Here is a 24,435-nt window from a genome sequence, read left to right as displayed (position 1 = left end):
CCCTGTCCATCACCAACTCCCAGAGCTTGCTCAAACCCATGTCCATCGAGTCGGTGATGCCATCCAACCATCTCATCCTCTGTCGTCCCCTTCTCCTCCTGCCCTTAATCTTTCCCAGCATCAGGGTCTTTTTCATCAGGTGACTTCTCAAAAATCAGATCCAGGAAAGAAAACACATCAGGTGTAAAGGTAAACAGGCAAGAGTAAAAGAGAGTGAGATGTGGGGTACAGTCCAAGATTTGAGGCCAAGCTGTGTTCAGGCCACAGTTCTTTGAGCTTAAATCCCCTCACACAGTAGCTGTGTCCTTGTGCCTTTGGTTCAGCCTTCAGGGTCTCGTAGATCCCTCGTGAACCACAATGATGGTGACATCCCACACTCAGTTGTGTGTACGAGTGCTCTTCCCCGCTCCCGCGGGGAAGGTCCCAGGGTGCAAGGGTGCAGGGCCAGGTGTGGGGGAGCCACTGAGCCTGTTCTCTGCTGGGCACTCACTTTAACAGAATGCAGATCCTCATTCTCCCTCATTCGTTATGTTATGCCTTTCAAAGGCGTCCAGACTTCTTCCGTCAACTCTAGCTCAGTCCTGCAGTAGAGCCCACTTCCTTGGGCACCGTCCCCCACCGTGGCCCCTGCTGACCTGGGCTTCCCGGCTCCCAGGGGAGTTCTGCGGTCACCTAACTGCATCCCTGCTCAGATACATTTTCTCTTGTTGTGCCTTGCATGAAGTGCCTGAGTGTTTGGCATTTTCTGGAGACTGTTGGCTGTCCCGAGATGCCCCTGTGCTTTCTCCATCATGTGTGGTCCCTTCCGAGATGGGTCCTAAGGAGGTTTGCATCCCCGTGCTCAGAATCTGGACGCCAGGACACATCACTGGACGTGAGCAGCCACCTCTCCATGAACTGATTCGGGTGCACATGGACCCCTCTGTGCCAGTGCGAGTGTGGCAGAGCAGACAGGTGGTGAGGGGAGGGCTTGCTGGACTGGGGTGGGGGCACCCCCGTGCTGGCCGTTTGGCTGATGTAAGCTGGGAATCCCCACCTTGGTCCATCCCACTGGGAAGTGAGCAAGTCAGCCAGGCCTCAGACGCTTTGATCTAAATGACATATTCATTTGACTGATTTTTTTTCTTACCATGCTGATTAAACTAGAGCTTTTTCGTAAAATTGATTGGTGGTTTGGAGATTGTGCAGACCAGACCACAATCCAATTCTGTGCGGTTGTCCATGTGTTCCCACTGGCTGCTCAGGGGATGGACGCTGCCCTCAGCTCATGCTACTGCGGTTAGGTGCTTGGAACAGTGGATGTGACAGAAAACAGAGAGACAAATAGTGCCAACAGCAGAAAAACGAAGGCGAGATTCAAGCAGCCAAAGGAAGAGAAAAGGAGAGGGGTAGGGTCTGAGGACTTCGGACCCCTGAAGGAGGACTGTGGTCAGGTTTGCAGACGGAGAAGCTAAGGCAAGGTGAGAAGGGTTAGGGATGATCTTTCCGGACGACTTGTCCATTCCAAAAACACCTTTCAGCATCTAGGCTGCCTAATTCTAGAGTGTGAACTTTGGGTTCTGATTCTCCCAAACAGAAGGGATTTGTGCACTGAAATTAATTTTTTTTTTTTTGCATAAAGTTTAGAGCCATGCTTCACCAACATGAAAAAGTCATGCATAGTTCTTTCTGTCCTCACTTTGTCCTTTCACATGAACAGTTTGTGGGACTAACTCTAGGCACCCTGAGTCTGAGACTGTGGTGGGTGGGTTATGATTCATTTCATAATTTGAGATAGAATCTGGATCATGCACTCCCCTTCCTTCATACTTAGAACCTCCAGGATCAGTCCACTAAATACTAGCCACCTTGCCACCACTAACTGGCACCCCTATTTTTACAGATGGAGAAACAGTGTTTCAAGAAAATTCAGTGACTTCCTCAGTCACACACGTGAAGGAGTGGAGCTAAAATCTGAACTCAAGTCTGTTTTGCCTTCAGACTATATGAAATTTCATACTTACACATATAAATGTCTATACGAAAGTAGGTACCAACTAGATATTACCACCCCTCCAAACTCCACACAAAATAGAGTCTAAATTTGTTTACAGTTAGAAAGTCTAAATTTGTTTACAGAAACAAGCTTATGAAGGATAGTTAAATAAGCTAAAACAGTATTCTTGGTGATGAACTTTTTGTTATAATTCAGTTTTATTTAGTCCTAGGAGACTAATGTTTTGTCAATGGGAAGAGAAATGTATTCATTCAGCAAAAATGTATTGAATGTTCTAAGACACCATGGAAATTAGAAAATTAATTTGTCAACTAAACAAGTGAAATTTTGAACCAAACCTAAGTTGGAGACTGCTCACTTGCAAACCTCCAGTATGAATGTATTGAAAGATTTGTTATCACTGCGTGCAGAACTAGAGGGTCTGCATTCAAAACCCAGGCTCCCCATTCTGCAAGTTGTCCTCTTGATTAGTTTATGAAAACAGGATTTCCATATGCTCTTGCAATCCCATTCCTGGGCATGTTTCCAGAGAAAACTGTAATTTGAAAAGGTATATGCACCCCTATGTTCATAGCAGCTCAGAGCAGCACTATTTGCAATAGCCAAGCCATGGAAGCAATCTAGGTGTTCATCAGCAGATGAATGGATCAAGAATTGTGGTCCATATAGATAAAGGAATATCACTCGGCCATAAAAAGAGTGAAATAATGCTATTTGCACCAATATGGTTGGACCTAGAGATTGTCATTCTAAATGAAGTCAGACAAAGACAAATATATAATATTGCTTTCTCTGTGGAGTCGTAAGAAAGACACAAGTGACCTTATTTATAAAACAGAAGTAGACCCAGAGACATAGGAAACAAATTTATGTTACCAAAGGGGAAAGAGAAGAAAAGGGATAAATTAGGAAGTTGAGATTAATTTATACACACTACTATATATAAAACAGATAAGCAACAAAGACCTCCTATATAGCACAGGAAACTCTACTATATATACTTCCTGTTCAGTTATTCAGTTGTGTCCTACTCTTTGTGGCCCCATGGACTGCAGACCATCAGGCTCCTCTACCCATGGAATTTTCCAGGCAAGAATAATGGAGTGGAAAATTGCATAGGCAGAGGCCATTTCCTATGCCAGGGAATCGTCCTAAGCCAGGGATCAAATCCACATCTCCTGCATTGGCAGGCAGATTCTTTACTACTAGCACCACCTGGGAAGTCCATTCAATATCCTACAATTACCTATAACGGAAAAGAATCTGAAAAGTAATAGTTAAATAGTATATGTATGACTGAATAATATATAATAATAGTATATGTATATCTGAATCACTATGCTGTATACCTAAAACTAACAGGACTTTGAAATTAACTATTCTAGTTAATATTCTATTAGTTATTATTCTATTCTAGTTAACTATTTCTAGTTAACAAACCTAGTCCCACCATTGACTTTACACTAGACTATGGACAATTACTTCAGTTCTGTGTGCCTCTGTTTCTAGTGGTAAAATGAGGTAGGTACCAGGAGTATTCACCTCATGGAATAGTTGAGAAGCCATTGAGTTGGTGAGTAGAGGATTCAGGTCATTGCCTGGTACATAGCATTCAATGTATTAGCAGCATTGGCTTATAGGATGATCTTCCTAAATTTTTCAAAATGATCATATGGATTGTCTTCTCCGAGACACTAATATGGTGAATTAGCTTAATAGATTTTCTAACAGTAAAGAATTTGGCATTTCTAAAATTAACTCAATTGAAGAATAACACATTATATTTTTTTTATGTGTGCAGCACTAAGTTTGCTTACATTTCGTTGAGAATATTTGCAAGCAGAATGGGATTGGAACTTCCCAGGTGGCGCTAGGTGATAAGGAATCTGCCTGCAATGCAGGAGACATGAGGCACTGGGGTTCGATTCCTGGGTTGGGAAGATCCCCAACCCAGGAAGGTATGGCTACCTACTCTAGTTTTCTTGCCTGAAGAATCTCATGGACCAAGGAGCCTGGCGAGCTACAATTCATGGGGTTGCAAAGAGTTGGACACAGCTGAAGCAACTTAGCGTGCATTAGCACATGGGGTTGACTTGGCATTTTCCTTTCTTTTTATCATGCTTATCTACTTTGATATTTGGGTTATACTCTCTACAAATGGGAAGTGTTTGCTCATTGTCTATCCCCTGGAAGAGTCTATTTGGTAAAATCATTAAGGCCAGTGTCATCTTTGTCCATTTTGTCTCCAAAGAATTTTATAGGACTAACTTAATTTATTTTAAATATTAGAGAAGTAGGATTTTTATATTTCCTCTTGGGCTATTTATATTTTTGTAAGGAATTATTCATTTTGTCTAAACTTTCAAATGTATTGAAATAAAGTTGCTCATAATATTCTCTGATTTTTTAAATATCTGTTGTTTATGTAGTTGTGGCCCTCTTTTCATGCCTAAAGCTGTTTATTGCTGCCATCTATGTCCTTATGAGTCTTGATAATTTTGTGCATCTTATAACTTTTTAACGAAGCTAGTATTTGGTTTTGTTGGCTCATTCCATTATGTTTATTTTCCTCTTTTATTGATTTCTGCTGTTTATTATTTAATCCCTTTATTTTCATTAGATTTATCCTGTTAGTATTTTAATATCTTTCTTTACTGAAGTGAATCAATAACCAGTCCTTTCTTTCTAACATGAAATTTTGAGATTAAATATCTCTAAATATGGGATTAAGTAAAATAACACAACTTTTGATCCACAGTATTGCATTGTTTTTGTTGTTGCTGTTGTTCAGTCACTAAGTCGTGTCCAGCTCTTTGCAACTCTGTGGACTGTAGCCCACCAGGTTCCTCTGCCCGTGGGATTTCCCAGGCAGAAATTCTGGAGTGAGTTGCCATTTCTTTCTCCAAGGGATCTTTCTGGCCCAGGGATCAAACCCATGTCTCCTGAATCGGCAGGCAGATTTCTTTACCACTGAGCTATGAAGGAAGATGTATTATCTTTAATAATAAGTATCATATAATTATCCCTATGATTATATTTGATCTTTTAAAAACATTTATAAATGTAGGTTTCTAAAAATAATTTTATCTTTTTACCTGTTAAATTATAATTAGTTGCTGGTATTTTTAAACATAGTTTATATACTATTTATTCTGTGAAATTTGTTAATTCTTGATATATGGCCTGGTAGTTTCAATTTTTATAAAAATCACATATATGTTTGAGAAGATTATATATTCTTTAAATGTTTAGTGAAGGGGACTATATATATTCATCAGATAATATTTGTTAATTTTACTGTTCTTCTGTTGAATTTTTATTGCTGTATTTTTCAACTAATAAGAACCTACTATATAGCACAGTGATCGCTACTCAATACTCTGTTAATGACTTACGTGGGAAAAGAAGCTAAAAAAGAATGGATTTATGTATATGTGTAACTGATAACTTTGTTGTACAATAGAAACTAATGCAATACTGTAAATCAACTATACTACAAAAAAAATTTTTAAGGTTAAATGTTCACGTAAGACATAATTTATGCAGTAAAATATAGATGCCCATTTTTGTGTATCCAAAACTCTAGGATGAGTGGAAGACAGCTTTCACCCTGACTCGGCAACCACAGCAACAATCGACTAAAGGGTCCACCAGGAAAATGCCATGTAGGATATCTCTGTTCAGACACTGTGGGGCCAGCCACACTGCTCTGCCATCACACCAGAATCACTCAGAGTTCTCGAGCAGCATCATGGACGATGAGATCTAAACAGGGTACCCATCTTTCACTTCAATGATCATCTCGTTTCCCAGCTTACTAAGGTTGTTGTTGTAATAAAATTTGAGTAATACAATCCATTTATAAATTTATTTGGTCAATTAATTTTACGGACTTGCTATTGGGAGGAGTCTGATAAATACAGAAATGACCAAAATTTGGGTTTCATAAAGTTGACAATGGAGAGTGGAAGAGGAAAGAGGAGGGAAAGAAATTTACACAGAGATGACTCGTTTCTAAGTCCCTTCATGGCGCCTGTGGCCCTTGCTTGTGTGGGCAGTCCAACAAAACCCACTTGGTGAAATCTGGTGGACCGTCACCAAAGGCATTTTAGGTGCTGGTCCAAAATGGTGTAGAACAGTAATGATCCAGAGTTTTGTTTGAAATGAATATCCCGTGGCTGTGAGGAAGGGGTGCTGGATTCAGGGCAAAGATGGATGTGCAGTTTGCAGTAAATTAAACTGAAAACATCTAGGACTGACCCAGAGAGCCTCCTGAAAACCCACTCACCTCCCAGGCGACCCTGTGTCTGCCTGAACAACCTGGCTTCGTTAGAACTGTACGTAGACTCTTGCCCTGAATGGTGTGTTTTATTAGGTATGAACTTTGGGATTGCTCTTCCTTCAGTGTCATCTCTTCTCTAATCACCCAGAGCCCTGGCTGTGGGTTAGGAGTGATTTGGATCAGCGCTGACCAAGGTTTCTCCTGTGAAAGGAGACTGCAGAAGGTGCAAGTGAGCTGCCAAGAAGGGCTACACTGTTCCTTCTTCTTAGAGGTTTTCCACGCAAGTGAAAGCGGAGGTCCTTGACTTGTTTTAGAACCAAGACACCTGTTTGACTTCACCGCTTCCCATCACCTTGAAGCTCAGATACCTTTCCTTTCCTCTTCCTTCTTCCTCTTCTCCTCCTCCTCCACCTCCTTCTCTTTCTTCTTCCCCACCCCCACGCCCCGCGCTGTACCCATTCCCACATCGACATCTCGGCATCTTAAGAACAGTGCTCCATGCAACAACGCTTGTAAAGCTCGTTTGAGATCGGCTCCGTCTCATCTCTGATCGGCTGACAATACAGAATTCACTGGAGCAGCCAACAGACATTTCCTTGTGACAGATGGGCCGTGGTTATTTCATTTTTAGTCTGTTTTGTTTAGCGTTTATGTTGACGAAGAGGGAGAAAAAGGAAAGAAAAGATTTCCTGGAAGCGGGGAGGTGTTTGTTGTGTTTGTCGAGATGCCTGCAAGGCACAAGAATCCCTTCAACTTCGTGGTGAGATGATCACACTGCCTGAGGGGAACCCGCAGCCAGTCTGGCGTCTCGCGATGCAAATCAAACCCTGAGACTGACAAAGAAGAGACGCAAATTTGATATTCCACTAGTTTCGAAAACGCCCAAAGTAATATTTACAAATAAGATTTTTGATGATGCCAGGAGAAACAATTGAAAATATCAAACAGAAAACCACACATTCTTCTACAAGCAAATAGAAATTCAGTCTTCATCATATGACTGTTTCTACAGTCGAGTGTTATGGTGACTGTATCTAATGCTTATGTGAACCCAATAGATAGTGATGTAGGCTTACCAGGTTAAACCGGGATGGGGAAAGCATTTCTAGGTTCAGTGGTTTAATTTTTGGTAGGCAAGGTTAAGCTTATTAGGTGCATGAAGGAGTTGGAGGGAGATGGATGGGGACAGGGCACCTAAGTTAGCTACGCAGAGCTGCTTCATTTGTCCTTGTCATTTGCAATTATTATTTTATTGTAAACATCAATTTCTGTCTATTGCTTATTTTATTGTTTTAATTATCTAGGTAATTTGTCATTGTTTTATCTGAAGCTTTTTTTTTAATTGAAGAACCCCGTGTGTTTCTTTCTCATAGCTTAGGAAATGGTTTCTTGAGAATTTTGATATTCAGTTCAGTTCATTCACTCAGTCGTGTCCAACTCTCTGTGACCCCATGGACTGTAGCACGCCAGGCATCCCTGTCCATCACCAACTCCCAGAGTTTACTCAAACTCATGTCCACCGAGTCGGTGATGCCATCCAACCATCTTATCCTCTGTCGTCCCCTTTTCTTCCCGCCTTCATTCTTTCCCAGCATCAAGGTCTTTTCCAGTGAGTCAGTTCTTCCCATCAGGTGGCCAAAGTATTGGAGTTTCAGCTTCAGCATCAGCCCTTCCAATAACTATTCAGGACTGATTTCCTTTAGGATGGACTGGCTGTATCTCCTTGCAGTCCAAGGAACTCTCAAGAGTCTTCTCCAACACCACAGTTCAAAAGCATCAGTTCTTCAGTGCTCAGCTTTCTTTATAGTCCAACTCTGACATCCATACATGACTACTGGAAAAACCATAGCCTTGACTAGATGGACCTTTGTTGGCAAAATAATGTCTCTGGTTTTTAATATGCCATCTAGGTCAGTCACAGCCTTTCTTCCAAGGGGCAAGCATCCCTCAATTTCATGACTGCAATCACCATCTGCAGTGATTTTGGAACCCAGAAAAATAAAGTCTGTCACTGTTTCCATTGTTTCTCCAACTGTTTGCCATGAAGTGATGGGACCGGATGCCATGGTCTTAGTTTTCTGAATGTTGAATTTTAAGCCAACTTTTCACCCTCCTCTCTTTAGTTCTTTAATTCTTCTTTCCTTTCTGCCATAAGGGTGGTGTCATCTGCATATCTGAAGTTATTGATATTTCTCCTGGGAATCTTGATTCCAGCTTGTGTTTTATCCAGCCCAGCATTTCTCATGATGTACTCTGCATATAAGTTAAATAAGCAGGGTGACAATATACAGCCTTGACGTACTCCTTTCCTGTTTTGGAACCAGTCTGTTGTTCCATGTCCAGTTCTAACTGTTGCTTCTTGATCTACATATAGATTTCTCAGGAAGTAGATCAGGTGGTCTGATATTCCCATCTCTTTAAGAATTTTCCACAGTTTGTTATGATCTACACAGTCAAAGGCTCTGGCGTACTCAATAAAGCATAAGTAAATGTTTTTCTGGAACTCTCCTGCTTTTTCGATGATGTTGGCAATTTGATCTCTGATTCCTCTGTCCTCTTTAAATCCAGCTTGAACATCTGGAAGTTCGCGGTTCACATACTGTTGAAGCCTGACTTGGAGAATTTTGTGGACTACTTTGCTAGTGTGTGACATGAGTGCAATTGTGTGGTAGTTTGAACATTCTTTGGCATTGCCTTTCTTTGGGTTTGGAATGAAAACTGATCTTTTCCAGTCCTATGGCCACTGTTGAGTTTTCCAAATTTGGTGGCATATTGAGTATAGACACTTTCACATCATAATCTTTTACGACTTGAAATAGCTCAATTGGAATTCCATCACCTCCACTAGCTTTGTTCATAGTGATGCTTCCTAAGGCCCACTTGACTGCATTCCAGGATGTCTGACTCTAGGTCACACCATCGTGTTTATCTGGGTCATAAAGATCTTCTTTGTACTGTTTTTCTGTGTATTCTTGCCACCTCTTTTTAATATCTTCTGCTTCTGTTAGGTCCATATCATTTCTGTCCTTTATTGAGCCCATCTCTGCATGAAATGTTCCCTTAGTATCTCTAATTTTCTTGACAAGATCTCTAGTCTTTCCCGTTCTATTGTTTTCCTCTGTTTCTTTGCACTGATACCTGAGGAAGGCTTTCTTATCTCTCCTTGCGATTCTTTGTCATTTTTGATATGGACCTTTCTAAAGTTTAGGCAAAAACTGTGAAAGTGCTTCTTCTTCACTCCGTATGCTATTTTCAATTTACAGGTTGCACAATAACTTTCTCTAGAGATTCCTTTCATTTCTGTATGGCAATAATTATTTATTGTTTATAAAATTCAATCTTTACCAAAATGTTTTCTTCATTATTCTCAGAGTAATAAGCAGTTGGCATGGTAAGTAAAGTATTTTTCTTTTTCAGTGGAGTGAGATTTTCCATCAGACCTCTGGGTAGTTGGAATGGCCTTTCAGTCTGACTGCATCCTTTCTGCTAAATGCGTGCTCTATTTCTTTCTCATTATTGCCCAATTTCTACTTCTGGGAGGTGGGTCAACAGTATCCTTCTACCTCCCTTATTATAGAGTCTCACCCCATCCTGAGGGCAACATGGATACAGTGAACATGAGTGTGAGCAAACTCCAGGAGACAGTGAAGGACAGGGAAGCCTGGCATGCTGCAGTCCATGGGGTTGCAAAGAGTCAGACATGACTTAGCGATTGAACAACAACCCCATTCTGTACACATACTTCTCCACAGCCAATCTCTTTTTAATTTATGCATTCAAGAACATTTCCTTTAAAAGTCTTTCAGCTTTTTATTTTGAATTAATTATATAATCATAAGCAATTCTGAGAAATCATACCATGAGATCTTGTATACCCATCACCTCACTTCCCCTAGGAGTGACATTTTGAAAATCTAGAGTGTATCACAGCCATCAAATTGACATTCACACAATCCACTGGCCTAATTCACATTTCACCTATTCAACATGTACTCATTTGAAAGTGTGTGAGTATTTGGTTTTATGCAATTGTGTTCTATGACACAATTGTTCTATGACAAGTACCAGAGCATACACACAACAAGGGCCTATGTCACCCTTTTCCAACCCCAGGCACCTCCCATCCAACTGTGCTTAATCCCCACAACCACTGACCACCACGCTGTGATGCTCTCGTTTCAAATGTAATGTAGAGGTCAAAAGGTGCCTAGCTTCTGACAGTTCTGATAGCTCTTGCTCTTGGGATCAGCACCTTTTCTTCTTGAAATGACCTTCATTCTTCATGCTAACTCTGTTCTTAGTTTCTTATAATCCTCACCCCTGACAACATCAGCTCCAGCTGGTACAACGGCCTGGAGTCAAAGTCCCATTTTGCATCTAAAACCCAGAAGTCTCGTCTTTAGCTGTTGGCTCTCTGACCACAGCTGTTTGGTTTCTCCCCTCAGCTGTCTCAGGACAAACTATGCCACCCTTAAAACTCCTTTTGAACAATTTGAACAACTTTGCAATGACAAAAAACAGACTGCTTTTGAGTTTAGAGTGAGAAGGATCATATGATGCAGCCAGGGAAGCAGGCGGGACTGTATCAGGAGCTGAGATGCTTCCACTGCCTGGAGTCAAAAATAACTCCAGCAGTGCTATGTGAATAGCCAACATCTTGCTAACTTTCAGAAGGGGGCATTTTCCTCTTCCCTGGCCTAACTCTCACAGGCACCATCTGCAGTACCTACCATGGAGCAGGTGTCATGCTAGATATGTTTATAGTTCTCTCGTGTAATGTTCACGGCAACTCTACCATCAGGGGCATCAGGTCTACGAACCTGAAATTAAGGGTCTTTTCTCTAATCATGCAGTGGGTACAGACAGATTAAAATTTGCCACTAAGATCAAAGATCCTTCTTGGAACAGACTTCCTTAGGAATTCACACAATCACCCTGTAGCTGAAGTTCCTGAGTTCCTACAATGGCATATAAAACACTCTTCCTCTTCTACTGGGATCGTTTCTTTTCATTAATCTTCCTCTAACCATGAACACTTTAGAATAAATTTCTGTGCCATCTGTAAGATAATGCACGCTAACTTGTAAAATTTGTTTCATTTATACTTTATACTTATGCTTTTATGCATTCTTCATCATTATTGTTATTTTTTTCCTTGAACTCTCTTCCATTATTTTTCTTCATTCTACATCATAACAATATATCAATTCTAACACTATCCAGTTTCTTACCCCATGCCTCACACTGAGGTTAGAGCCCTCCTGGTCAAATTCTTATTCTTCCCTTTAAGTATTTGTAAGATGCATGTTGCACACGGTCTACCAGCCCATCATTCAGATGTCATAAGCAGTGATCCAGAAAACTACATGCTCTTGCTTTTATTTTCAATCTAGCTACGCCTATTCTACATCCTTTTTCCTCTTTCAAAGTCAATAAAAATAAGTTCCAGGATTTTTTAAGGTCTCTCATTTATTCTCACATGAATCAGCAGAAATGAGTAATTGTCACATGTTTGATGAAGCTTGGCAGTCCTTCCATCATCCCTGGGAAGAGAAAAGTTCTCATTACCCACGTCAAGGCGATGAATGATCACCTCCAGACCTCTCATGGAAACCGTGACATCTTCTGTTCCTGGTGATCCCATAACAGGGTCCCCTGAACTCATTGATACCTGAGGATTTTTGCTCTGCTGGGAGTGTGAAATGTCAAGTCTTTGAAAGGAAGTTCTCTATTCTGTGGGGCAACAACTGGATAAACTATTTTTATCGAGTCCTGACTTCTAATTATTAAACTTTGGCAGGACATTTGCATCATTTGTTGTTGTTGTTTTGTTGCTCAGTTGTGTCCGACTCTTTACTACTCCATGTACTGTAGCCTGCCAGGCTCCTCTGTCCATGGAATTTTCCAGGCAAGAATACTGGAGTGGGTTGCCATTTCCTCCATCAGGGATTTTCCCAACCTAGGGATCGAACCCGAGTCTCCTGCATTGGCAGGCAGATTCTTTACCAACGAGCCATCAGGGAATCCCACTTGCATCCTTACCAGATTTTAAGTTTTTGATCAGTTTTTTTTTTTTTTTTGGACTATTTTCTCCATCCTAATTAGGAACTCTGCATCAGGCATAATAGAGAGAGAGAGTTTTTCAAATCTCTTCATCTTCCACCTGGGAGTCTAGCTTGATAAGACATCCAGTTGATGTAATGGCTTCAAGCAAGAGGAGTGGGCAGCCTTCCGGTCTCTGGAAATAGCCTTCATTCATATTATATGGGATTAGCAAGTTGAATTGGAGTCTTTCTCATTTACGAGAGCATCGGATCTAATATACGTGCTCACCTTCGAGCTACTAGTGACTCCGGGCTTCTGGAAAACCTATTTTTGACTTGCTGGATTATTCAAACTCTTCTGAAGACACAGTTTTGTAATATTTGTTCGATATTAAACTTTCACCAAAAAAAAAAAAATCACATCATGTGATGTGTACAATCCAACTCCCCAGTTCTGCCCAGCACACACATCTTTCTCTTCTCCATAATCTCACTGCCCTGCTCCACCCCAGGAGCAGGGTTGTATTAATATAAGTCTGTAATTTGTTTCCCTAATTAGTAATATTATATGATTCCTGTGAACTGGTATCTAATTTCCTGATCTCTAGATGTGAGGGGGTTGGGGAAAACCATGGAAGCGTTGTGAAAATATCTGTTCTAACAACTACAAATATTTAGTACGTATGAATCTTATTTTTTTGAAATAATAGTATATGAATGCTATTTTTTAAAATGATAAAAGAAGAGGGAAAAAATCTCCAAGGTCTTGAGGTGTGCAAAACAAAACATCCAAGTTTATGAACCATAGTATAACTTTTAGAAGTTGTACTTTATGGTTCAGAATTTTATTCCATCCTCTGGATAATACTGAGTCAGAAACTCCTAGAAATCTAACATAAAATAATTAGATGGACAGCATATCATGTATGTGGCTTTATAAGAAGAAAATAGAAAGCTTTTGTAGCTATTTTTTTATTGATCTGGTTTTTAAACCCTTGGGTGTGTCAAGAAGTGGAATTTAAGCAAGTACTAGAAACTTATGAACACTGCTGTCCTTCACTTTGTCAATTACTTTAAGGTGGTGTGGGATGGGAGGAAGGTATGTATTTGATTCTGTTCTTTCTCTTTCTCTGGGATTTTCTGAGTTTCCCAGTTACTCAACTAAGCACAAACTGCTGTTCATACAGAAGCAGTGCCATGATTTGTGATTTGCTGGCTGTCATGCCCATTAATACCTGACTATGCTGTTACACTGTCACTCCTGGTTGCTGCCTCGATTTATCTCCACAAGGAAGTGGATTTGTGAAGAAGAGGGGAAAATAAAAACCCTTCCATCATCCTGGTCCCGATTTTCACTGGAAAGCACACAGAGGTCATGCAAAAGCATCAGAGAAAAAACACATACGCCCTTTTCATCCACAAAAATTAATTGCCAAGAACATAACTTGGAGATTTTTTTTTTTTTTTGGAAGTTAAACAAACACTCTTCTAGGAGCTTGAAATTCAGTGGAGTTGAGATCAGTTCTCGGGAGTATTTCCACCCACAGTTCTCAAGTTGCTTCATCAGACAGAGCCCAAAGCACAGTTCTCCAAATTAAGAATAAGACTCCATTTCTTCATGGGCTTCCCTCATAACTCAGTAGGTAAAGACTCTGTTTCTTCATGGGCTTACCTCACATGGCCATCTTAAAATCCTGTGGGTGACATCTTGGCAGCCAGTTCAGAGTTCTTTGTGCCCCTCGCCTCACTGAAGACCTGGTCCTCCCAGAGCCCAAGCAGTGGAGGGTCCACACAGCACCATGTTCATTCCAGTTTGGGGCAGACTTTCAGTCTATGAGTCTAAAGCACTGAATCAGAGTAAAAGTGAACAAGCCATAACAAATGTTATTCAAGGTAGTTCACAGACTTAAATATCTAAGATATAAAAATATAAGTTCCAGACGAAAACGTAGAAAAATACTTCTGTTACTTTGAGATAGGGGAAAGATCTCTTACATAGGACACAAAAACCATTAGCTATTAAAAATGTTGACAAATTGTACTTCATTGACATTGTCCTGCTTGACAAAAGACACCCTAATAGAGTAAAATTTCAAGTCACACACCAAGGGAATATATTGTAATACATACATCCAACATAGTCATTTCACAATAAAAATATCTCAGTAGTCTACAGGAGGTTTGCCCTTGTCAGTCATCTTACAAATGAAAATTAAAGCCACAGTGAGATGCTACTATGGTACCAACTGTTGACCAGGATGTGGAGCAAGTGGGGTTCTTCTATGTTTCTGGTGTGGGTATATATGACTGAAAAATATTTGGAAAACTGTTAGGCAGTGGAAACTAAAACTAAACATGGGCCCACAGCCTGACCCAGGAAATCCACTCCTGGGTATGTAGCCAAGACATGCCTAAGAGTGTTTCCAACAGCTCTGCTCATAGTAATTAGAAAGTAAAAACAACCCAAATGTTGAACAACAGAACAGATAAATAAATCATGATATATTTATACAAGGAAATACATAACAATTAAAAAAAGAAAAAAAACCTACTGGTATCTGCAATAACACAGATGAATATCACAGAGATGAGTTTGGCAGATATGAAAGAGTAAAACCTGTCTGATGTTTATATGGGGTTCAGTGACAGACGAAACTAACCCAGGACATTAGAAATCTGACAAGTGGCTCTCTCTGTGCGTTATTGACTGAGAGAGGGCAAAAGGGGAATTTCTAAGGTGCTGGAATGTCCTAAACCTTAATATCAATGGGGTTATATAGGTGCATAAACATATTCATCAAGCTGACTATTTCAATTAGCCCACTTGGCTATATCATGTCATATTCTAACAAACAAGCTAAAAAAAAAAAAGGATTATGGAGGAAAACAGTGGGGGGGGTGGTGGTAAGATTTATCTAGTTTTGCTTTCACTTTAGAATATAAAAAGCTGGAACCCTAATAGCAAGAGAGATATGGATAAACTCTAAAGTCATTTTGTTTTGTTGAAACCATCAGAGAGATTAGGTACAAGGAAAACGAAGAGCCTTAAATCAAGGGAGAGATTGTCCTCCTACCCCCACCAGGAGGGTGGAGATGTGTGTTCTTGCCCATCTCCCATCCAAAGGCAAGGAACAGGAGATTCCAGGCACTATGCAAGTGGGTGGGAAGAGCGCGGTTAAAAACCTGAAGCATTTCTAAGGCCATGTGTGGACGGGTGTGAGAGCGAAGCCTTCTTGGAGATGTCAGATGTTGGAAGGCGTGTGTCCATCTACGAGTTGTTTTTCTCAGATGTCCACCAGATGCTGATGAGAGCTCTTGGTAGAATGGGGAAGCAAAGAACAACTGAATCACGAAGCAGGTCTGAAGACAAGGATGGCTGTGGCTGTGGGATGGGCATGGAGCCCTACCTGATGCTTCCTCCTTATGAAACCAGAGCTTCCTCCTGAAGGAGAGGCAGGAAGTATGCTGTCCATGGGCAGAGGCAGACTTACTGCAGCTAGATGGGAAAAAAGGGGAAAGTCTTCTACCTGGAAGAGAAGCTAGAAATCACTGGGCTCGTGACCCAGTATCCTAGACCAGAAGAAAGGCAGGAGACTATGTCTTAAACAAGCTCTACGAAAGGCACAAGGCAGTGATCAGCTGAAGAGGAGGAAGCTGAGACTCTGTAGGAAGCCCAGCCTTGAGACCCCAGCACACAGAGCCCCCTGAATGAGGGCTGGAGAGCACCACAAAGCCAGAGAGCAACAGGACGCCCTGTTAAAGCACTGGTAAAACGGAAACTGAAAATCTGAAATTCCATACCTAGCCAAAATATCTCTCATAAATAAAGTCAGAATAAAGACTCTTAAAAGGAAACAGAAACAGAGAATTCAACATCAGCTGATCATCAGGGAGAGAAAATAGGGTGGCAGTCAGAAGCCTAGACCAGAACCCTGGATATGATTGAAAGGAAACTTTCTGATTTGTGATCTGTCTAAATAATCACTATCTAAGCAAAAATGCTAGCAGTGCATTCTGGATTTATAGCAGGGTAAAAGAAAATGTATGGCCACAATAAGATAAAAGACTGTAGGGGGAAATTAAAAATATGCTGTTATGTTTTTATAATTCATGTGAAATATATACTATTTATACAGCCACAAAACATTTTCTTTGTGTTTTATTTAGAACAGTTTCATGGTCACAGCAAAATTTAGAAGTCTTGTGTACATATGCCCACACATAAATGTCAAGGGCAAAATTATTCATAATGACATGAACTAGAAACACAGTAAATATCTTTTAACTGGTGAACGGATAACCAAATCATGGAATATCCATATGATGAAATACTAGTCAGTAGTAAGTAAGAACAAACTACTGATACACACAATGTGGATGAATCCTATATAGATTGGCTAATTGAGAGACGCCAGACCCCCAAAACTACATATTATATGACATTCTGGAAATGACAGAAATAGACCTCTGTTTCCCAATGGCTGGGACTGAGGTGAGGGGTTCCTGCAAAGAGGCACAAGGAAGGCACATTTCCTTTTAGGAATCAAGGAAATGTTTTGTATGTTGATGAGGGTCATGATTATGTGGCAACTTGAGCTTTTTTTTTTTTTAATTGGAGGATAATTGGTTTACAACGTTGTGTTAGTTTCACCATACAACAACATGAATCTGCTATATGTTTACATATATCCCTCCCTCTTGGACCTCTTCCCCTGCCCCATCCCACCCTTCCAGGTTATCACTGACTGCCGGTCTGGGCTCCCTATGTTACACAGCAGCTTCCCGTAACTAGCCATTGCACATATGGCAGGGCATATACATCAGTGCTGCTCTCTCAATTTGCCCCATCTTCTCCCTCCCCCGCTGTGTCCACACGTCTATTCTCTGCATCGGTGTCTCTATTCCTGCCCTGCAAATAGGTTCATCAGGACCATTTTTCTAGGTTCCATATATATATATATGCATTAATATATGATATTTGCGGCTACTTGCATTTTTTGCATTTTTAAAACACTAATAAAACTGTACATTAAAAGAGAATTTTACTTTTGTAAATTATAACTCAATACATTTGCTTTTCAAATGATTAACATGAGCTGTACTGTTTGCTATAGTTTAGACAAAACTTAACCCGTTTTGTAGATTTTAGTAAAGAAAACAATTATAATTTCCGATTTTAAAAATGGAGTGCAATGAATCAGGGGAATCACTAACTAGTTGATGTCAGGATGCTTACACATATTTCATGACTAGTTCATGAATTGTCTGCAACTGTTCCTCCTGGTCACCATTGCATCTTCATCCCAAAAGTTATAGTGTCCTTGGTCTATTTCTAGTTGGATGATTGGTAGTAAGGAGAAGACACACACAACCTTTGAATACCTATGAGAAGAGTGAATATATACTTTTATACATACAATGCTTAGGTATCTCAAACTCCTTGAGACATTCAAGCTACAATTTTTAAAAGACCTTTGAACTTTAGCTTCAGTTCAGTTGCTCAGCTGTGTCCGACTCTTTATGACCCCATGGACCGCAGCACACCAGGCCTCCCTGTCCATCACCAACTCCCAAAATTTACCCAAGCTCATGTCCATTGAGTCAGTGATGCCATCCAACCATCTCATCCTCTGTCATCCCCTTCTCCTCCTACCTTCAGTCTTTCCCAGCATCAGGGTCTTTTCAAATGAGTCAGTTCTTCACATCAGGTGGCCAAAAGATTGGAGTTTCAGCTTCAGCATCAGTCCTTCCAATGAATATTCAGGACTGATTTCCTTTAGGACGGACTGGTTAAATCGCCTTGCAGTCCAAGGGACTCTCAAGAGTCTTCTCCAACACCACAGTTCAAAAGCATTAATTCTTCTGCTCTCAGCTTTATTTATGGTCCAACTCTCACATCCATACATGACCACTGGAAAAACCATAGCTTTGACTAGACAGACCTTTGTTGGCAAACTAATGTCTCTGCTTTTTAATATGCTGTATAGGTTGGTCATAACTTTCCTTCCAAGGAGTAAACTTTTTTTATTTCATGGCTGCACTCACCATCTGCAGTGATTTTGGAGCCCAAAATATAAAGTCTGCCACTGTTTCCACTGTTTCTCCATCTATTTGCCATGAAGTGATGGGACCAGATGCCATGATCTTTGTATGCTGTATGTTGATCTTTAAGCCAACTTTTCACTCTCCTCTTTCAGCTTGGAGAATGCAAAGGGATTAATGCAAAGGGATGTCTACTTCTTATTCCACGTTTGGCAGACAGCCAATCTGTGGTCTATAAGAGAGGGCACGAGGCTGGAACATCACACCACAGTGTGCTTCCCTCCAACCCTCTGTGGGCACCTCCCCACCAGGGAGTGAACCCAGCTGGTTGGTGGAGGACTAAGAACTTGTCACTGTTGTGCTTTAGGGTCAGCCTCACGGGGCACAGAGCTGGATGGAGTAGAACCTGGATCCCAAAGGACATGAAAGATACCAAGTGTAGCATCCTTTGTTGAAAAGAGCTTTTCACTTTGATGTGTCAAGATTTATCAGTCTTACCTCTCATGAATTATGTTCTGGGAGTCTTAGGAAATCATTGGTGTAAATGTGCATCAATTTCCCGAGATTTGGGGTTTAATTCTACTTTCCCTTGGGTACCTTTCAGTAAGTCACCAGTCTTTGACAGGAATGCCTGTAAGGGATAAATCGATTCTGTAAATCTAATTATTCTGATTAAGAATCGGGAAAGTCTTAATGAAGTAGCCGAGAATGCTTGTATTTCTTCTGTGGATAAAAAAAATGTAAAAACTATTTGAAACTCTACACAAAGCCACAGGAGAAAGAATGGCCTGATATTTGCATAATGGTTAAAAGAGCCACCTTTTGAGGCCAGCCTGCTGAAGTATGAATTCTAGTCTAGTGGTTAGCTCTGTGATCTTGGATAAATTACTTCTTTTTTCTGTCTCTTATTTTTTTATCTGTAAGATGGGGTTAATGACAGCCCTTCCTGAGTTAATACATGTACGTATCTTAGAACAGCACTGACATGTGTTAAGTGTCTTGGAGGTGTTTTCCATAAAATGAAATATGGTGGACCTTTAAACAACTAATGACATGTAGGAACAGAAATCAATTTGACCTTGATGTTTTAAACATTCTCTTTCAAGGGACATAGATTTCATGAACTAGGTTCACATTTTTTTTCCCCCACCAGTCTAAACTATTTGATATTGAAACAAACAAAATAATACCATCCTAACTGTGAGGTGTGTTGTTGTCTTTTTAATTTTTTTTATAAAACTCGTGGATCGATCCGAAGGATGCAAATATTATCATAACTATTAAAAATGTAATGGGACAGTCTGCCAGTTTTGTGGGTGAAGAAATTAAAGTCAGCTTAGAACTGCTGGATCCTACCTCCAAATACACTCATACTGAGGTTTACAGATTTAATGTATGAATTTTGAGGGCACACAAATAGTCAGTCTATGCAACATCTAATTTAAATTCTGGTGTTAACCACCAGAATAAATAAAGATGATGCTTTGAATGGAAATAGAAAATGAGATGCTTTTTTTTAATTTAATTCTTTAATATATTTTTGGAATTATTTTTTACTATGTATGTATACTACTTTCAAAATAAAAAGAAATACAGTTTAGGAAAAACACCCCAAATGCTTGTTGTAAAATAATGTCCTTATTCTGGGGTTATTGTTTTCTGGATTGAAGGGAAGTAAAGGTAGGATTTCAACATTGCTGAAATCTTTATCAAAAGATTTACAAAATTTAAAAAAAACTCCATGAATTTTCATAGGAAAATATAGTTTTAAATGTTATACTGTTTTCTTTTGTTTTTTAAAACACATTTTCCTCTTAAAGTTTTTAATTATTAAGTCTTTACAAAGGAAAAGAAATATGAATCTTGCCATAATTGAGATATAAGAAAACTTCAGACACAGAGGTTATTTTTTTTTATGATTCCTAAGGGGAAAATCTGAGTTATTTAGAAAGAGAAGCTGAATAACAATGATGTGTGCATAGCTTTAAAAATAATTTGTTGGTGGCTGTTACAGTTTAAACCAGTAACTTCTCTACAGTAAATAGCTTTTTTGACTTCCAAATTGCAAGGACAACTTAGGGTGAAGATCAGGTGTCTGGCTGATATGAAATAAGACTGTCAAAGTGGCAGAAGAACAGCACGCACCTGCCCCAGATACTGACACCACCTATTTCTGGAAGCACTTGGGCTCCAGGGAGTACTCAGGAGGTCCAGAGGCTACTTAGTCAACCAGCCAGTTCTGGAGTTAGTTAATTCTGGAATTCATAATTCAATGCACATACAGCTGGTGTTTGAAGCCAAGAGATCTTTAAACTGTCTCTACCAGGAACTTTTAGTCCCAACTCTTCTCAAGAAGATGGAAACACTTCTTTAAAAACAGAGGGAAAAGAAGGCCAAGGTTAAACAGTGTGCTGGGAGTTAATGGAAATAAACAACAAGAGATAAAATAGCTCGAATGAAATTTCTCAGGACCATGTGCTCACGGGGGCCCTCGTCTCCTATTTGGGTCACAGAGCTAAACGTGGCTCTTTATCATGTTTCCCATGCGTTTTTTTCTCTCATTCAGCTAGGTATATAGGACTAAAAGATTCTAAAAAACCCAACGACAATAGTCACTAGCTGTTCAATATGAGTTATCATTTACGTTAGCGTTTTAGAGGTGAAAGCGTTAGTCTCTCGGTCATGTCTGACTCTTTGTGACCCCATGGACTATAGCCCGCCAGGCTCCTCTGTCCATGGGATCCTCTAGGCAAGAATACTGGAGGGGGTTGTCGTGTGTTCTCCAGCTCTTCCCAACTCAGGGAATGAACAGAGCTCTACTGCATTGCAGGCAGATTCATTACAGTCTGAGCCACAAAGGAAGCCCATCTTAGAGGCAGAGTCACCTTAAAGTTTAGTTCATTTTTAATTTCACTTTTAACTGCAAGAATTGTCTCTGCCAACCTTTTCTAGCAGCCTACCTTAGAATGTTTGTTCCGCGTGCTGTGCCGTATTTAGTTGCTTCTTTCATGTCCGGCTCCGTGTGACCCCATGGACTGTATGTAGCCCACCAGGCTCCTCTTCCATGGGATTCTCCAGGCAAGAATACTAGAGTGAGTTGCCATGCCCGCCTCCAGGGGGTCTTTCTAACTCAGGGATCAAATCCGCATCTCTTACGTCTCCTGCATTGGCAGGCAGGGTCCTTACCACTACACCACCTGGGAAGCCCATTTTCTAAATCAATGTTTAATGAAGTACAGTCGCCACAGGTTTTCACTTTACCATTTTAATGTGATCTCCACGGCATTGCAGGAATCTTAAGTTTCTATGAGCACATAACTCCACCCTTTCCTTGTCACAAGAAATATACATTCATTTTAGAGTTGCAGGGGCAATTATATAAACCAGCAGATGCCTCAAGCAGCTAATCAAAGTGATAGCCTGAAAATTCTCAACTTCTCAGGAGACCTCACCCCGGTCTCCAGCTGCTGCAAACCCGCAGCACAGTGGGCTCCAAGGCAATGACCCACCAGGCTAGATGGAGTTTTTAACCAACCCGTCACTTTGTAAAAGCATTCTGAACCTCACTGAAGAGGATAAAGAAGGAAGTTTATAAAATGAGAAGACATCTGTTACCGCCGGTGTCTTGGCGCCTTATATTGCCAGGTTCCTGTGGATAGCTTTCGGCCCACTCATATTTCTAGAACAGGCAGAAATCTTCCCAGGGAGCTCTTTAGAGGGTGCACATCAGAACTTCAACAGCCACATTACGAGGTCATAAATATCATACTGAACGTGGGTCATTTCCTGAAATACCTACCCTGCACATGGTAAAACACTGCAGCAGCTACAACCAAATCAAATCGAAGGGAAGAAACAACACACACACATACATATTGTCAAATAACCAACAAGTCAAGTTATTTCTTAGTAGAAGAAAAAGACTGAATTGCTAGGATCCCCTCAGGTTTTATTATGAGTGTCCATTTCCGGTTATTCTTACACTTTATTGCCTCAAAACATGAATGCCTGCCTCTGTCTTTGACAGTGCCTTTTTTTTCTCCAGCCATTTCCCGCTGCATTAGCGACAAAAACCCATCCGATGGTGTCATTCGATTTCAGCTTTATCACATCGCTACACACAGAAGGGTGAAATGCAATTTTTAAAAATAAAGTAAAACAATGATTTTTGCCACCTGAAACCTGCTTTGCAGACTCATGTGTAAATAGAATGGTGGGAATGAGGCAGGTAAATGGAAGAAAGAAAACAATTCCACTTTAAAAAATTTATTCCTGTTGAAATTTAAAATAATAATAATAATAATGGATAATATGAAATCCCCAACACTGCACAGTTCCTGAGGCTAAACAGCAATTTGGAGTGGCTGTTTAATCTGAGGTTTACTTGAGGAGTTCTTCCCAGGGTACTCTTTTTTTTTTTCTAGGATAAGTGTACTTTATTTCTTTTTAACTTTAAACTTTTAATTTTGTGTTGGCATTAACAATGTTGTGGTAGTTTCAAGTGAACAGTGAAGGGACTCAGCAATACATACACACGTACCCATTCTCTCCCAAATCCCTATCTCATTCAGTCTGACACATAACACTGAGCAGAGCTCTATGTGCTATACAATAAGCCTTTGTTGGCAGTGTGTTCATGACTTTTAATAAAGTGATCTTCCGAATGTATTGCTTTCCTGGATTCTATGAGGTCTTGATTTATTGGATCCCATGAGGTCATCTCTATTCAACATAGATCAGGAAAACGAGTCCGCTTCACCTGACTCCTGCTGTGTTGGTGGTTCTTGACTCACCTTCCCCTTGCTCACATGACTTCACCTCTGCACCTTACCTGTCCTTCCAGGCTTTACCTTTGAGGCAGCAGGTTTTCTTCCCTGAACCCCAGTGGCTCTTTATGTTCATAGCTTATGTGACTTGCACAACCATTCATGAAATTACAGGCTTATGGAACCGTAGAGTTGTGGTCACCTGGTCCATCAGAGCTCCTAAAGGCCGGAGATGACACGGTGATGTCCCAGTCATCAGTGTGAGTCTGAGTGATGATGAGTATCTGATGTAACCTCTGATCTCCAGTTTTTTTATTTCTAACGTGGAGCACAGAATTGCTGTATTAAATGGGAAAACGCATGTGAAACCCTCAACATTTAGCTAAAAGTTCTTCTCAAAACACGTTCCATGATTTTTTCAGGTCGGCCTTCCTCTGGGTGCTCCCAGTGGTACCCAACTCCATAATGGCATGACTATATTCTAGTTCAGTTTATTATGTATATGCTTCTACTAATGTGATGGTGTCTCAAAGGAAAGGATTTGCCTTATTTATATCTGAACTGTCTCCAAGGGAGGGAATGCCTAGGAGTAAACACTGCTTGGTGGCTCAGACAGTAAAGATTCTGCTGCAATTTGGACAATGTGGGTTCAACTCCTGCATCAGGAAAATCCCCTGGAGAAGGAAATGACAACCCAGTCCAGTATTCTTGCCTGGAGAATTCCATGGACAGGGGAGCCTGGCAGGCTACATACAGTTCCTGGGGTCACAAAGAGTCAGACATTACCGAACAACTAACATTAACTAAAACACTTGATAATTTACGAAGTAACTTATATACTTGATAAATGAATAAATGTTCATTGTAGATTATAAAGCATCACTTAAACATAAGGTGTTATTAATTCAAATATAAGCCACACCTGGAAGACCACTTACCTTGACATATCTTTATTTTATAGGTGAGGGAACAGAGATACAAAGAGATGAAATGCTTCTACTTGATGTATTTGAAACTAGATGTATTTGAAACTAGATCTGAGTCTCATGACTCTTAATTCAGAATTCTATCTCTTTATTTGTATATGCTTATTTACCATATAATCTTCTAAAACATAACAATCATGCAATCTAATTCTGTATAACTTGTCATTTCAAACTAAATTTTTGAAAATAGCAATGATGATGCTGGTTATGAAGATTATTTTGATGAAAATTTATTTTGGATGATAATATATTGGGGCTCTCACCTTATTTTCAATCTCTACCTAAACTAGCATATCCTTGTAAACCATTGCAATACAAT

The sequence above is a fragment of the Muntiacus reevesi genome, chromosome 4, assembly GCF_963930625.1.
Source record: "Muntiacus reevesi chromosome 4, mMunRee1.1, whole genome shotgun sequence".
NCBI classification, from domain to species: domain Eukaryota; kingdom Metazoa; phylum Chordata; class Mammalia; order Artiodactyla; family Cervidae; genus Muntiacus; species Muntiacus reevesi.
Note: the sequence above shows the minus strand (reverse complement) of the source record.